Raw genomic sequence first — 2,568 nt, 5'->3', positions numbered from 1 at the left:
CACATATCGCATCCTCTTTTTCTCCCTTTGGGACCGCATTCGCGGCCGTTGGTCAATTACCTAAAACGTTTTAACTTTTTCGAATTAAGCCTATTCGAAGTAATCCTCGATCGTCTCGCTAATCTCCATATTCCCTTTTTTATACCGCGTCAGCCAGTTTACGGGATTTAGCCACCTTATTGCGCGAAGCGACGTCGTTAAAGCCGATGACTCCACGATTTTATATCGGTTGGACAATTTCGTGTGTATATTTATCGACTACGAAATTATCACGAAAGAAATTTACAACTCATCTATATCACAGCCTTTCTCAATTCGAACGATAAATAAAACTAAAACAGTCATGTAAAATAACGAAGTGCCTGCTATAAAATTCAACCATAAAGATTAAGAATATTCTTGTTGCGTTGCGGCAATTTTAAAAACAATCAACCACCAATTATTAGACAATTCAATTTATCGGCGGACGTATCTGTTTTCATGGATCCTCTAAGAACGCACTTTCACCCACTATTTGAGACTTGTATCGCAACAATTCTACTCGCAGCTGATATCTCACGGCTTCTTCATTGCTGGGAGCACACCCGACGCTTTTCTTTTCTTTTCTTCTTTTTTTTCCTTCGACAATCTGCTTTTTGCGCAGCAAAACCTAAACGAGACGACGGTTAGAGAGGTAACGAGTTCCGTTTCTTGTCGCGAGAAAAATGCCTTTACTCGTAAAACTCGCCTCTATTTCCTCTCGTGTTTACCCTCTCACCTTGCGAAAGCGCGTGCTTCTTCACTCGTAAAGCCGAGGTGACATTTTATATTTCGCCAGCAGCGAACGAACGCGATGGGGATGCCGTTTAAAAACATCCTCGCGCTTTTTTGCTAAAATCCGACCAAAGTTATATGTTATATACGCCCCGATTATTTAATACCGCAACTCGAATCCGACAACCTGCGGCGGAGTCATGTGACATTAAGGACCGTCGATATTGATTTAAGTAAGATCCAGCCGGTACTTTTACATATCTCGAGCGTTAACGTGACATATTAAATATATCCCCGTAGGAAAGAAGGACTCGACGACGACGTGTTCCTGGCACGGTACAGTGAATTATACGACACTTTCGCGCTCATCCCTTCGCTGGCGTTTAAAATCAATTTTTCATTCGCGCAGATGAAATCGTAATTTTATTAGCCCGGCATAAATTCGGACGGTAACCAGAAGTATCCATCCCCTCTGATACTCCTTGAGCGAGAAGTTACGGCAGACACACACACACACACATGTGTAGCTCAGGGTGAGATGGAAGAAAACGATTCATAGGGTTTTAATGTCAAACGCGATCGGAAGAAGACGGTCCTTGAGCAAAAGGGAGAACGCAAGAACGTCTCTCGGTGATGGTACAACCGCGAGTTCCATGCATTTAAAATGTTTCATTAGAAACCGTCTAATAAATATTGACCCCCTTTTTGACTCTGGTTTTAAAGGGCTTTTTCGACGAGCGAACCGTTAAAGGGACGATGAATGAGGGAGAAGACAAGGCGGGTTTTGGACGCGCGTCCAAATCTTCCGGCGAAGAGAACCCAAGAGAGAGAAAGAAAGACAAGTGTTGTGCTGCGCTGACGGTATAGGATATACCTGCGCTTGTAACAAGATCTGATTTATATAGACACCGTCGAAAATTGGTTTCATCCCTGGACCATCTCCTGGGTGGCATTCGGGTGGCGACGAGAGACTCGTTCGGGGTACACCATAAATACTTCCTTGCTCTTCATCTCCCTCGGTACGGTTCCGCGGCAACGGAAATCGATTAATCCAGCTCGCGCGCTTACAAAGTAACCTGCTGAAGCGCGATAAAAAAGCGCGAGTTCTGGCCGGCGGGAGGGAAAATATCAGAGGAAGCAAATAAGACCGGAAATAAAAACCGCCGAGAATATATATTCGATTAGTTGGAAAGTCAAACAACTCGTATGTATGGCGAGATTTTTGTGAAAACACTATTATATTGCGATGCCGTATAATTTTATGGACTCTTCACATTGCGAAGATTAATAGAATTTGTTCTCATAAACTAAAATAATGTCAAATATTTTTTTATTGTACTATACAATATATCTTTTTGTTTCTCATATATACCATATATATATATATATATGGTATATAATTTATATATATATATATAATTTATAGTCGATATATAAATTTGTTATATATATATATATATGTATATATATATATATAACAAATTTATATATCGAAATTTATATATCGACTATAAATTTCAAGACGTCACTCGATAAGGTGCACCCATTTATTTGGCTGTTCTAAGCAGGATACAATCCCTGTTTGCATGCTCGATCGATCGAGCGAGCTCCCTATCTCGAGAAATTAACCTCTTCTCTCTCTCTCTCTTTCACCTCGCATGACGGAATATTAAGTGTCATATTCACGGTCGCGTTGCAGGAAATGTATTATATATTGAAACAATGCGAGAGCAGTACCTGAAGAGGTAACGTTTGTCGAGTATTATGCATAACACACAGCGTATGCAGATGAATGAATTATAGAAACATAAGGCA

The sequence above is a fragment of the Nylanderia fulva genome, unplaced genomic scaffold (assembly GCF_048542155.1).
Source record: "Nylanderia fulva isolate GAGA-0341 unplaced genomic scaffold, ASM4854215v1 Scaffold24, whole genome shotgun sequence".
NCBI lineage: Eukaryota > Metazoa > Arthropoda > Insecta > Hymenoptera > Formicidae > Nylanderia > Nylanderia fulva.
Note: the sequence above shows the minus strand (reverse complement) of the source record.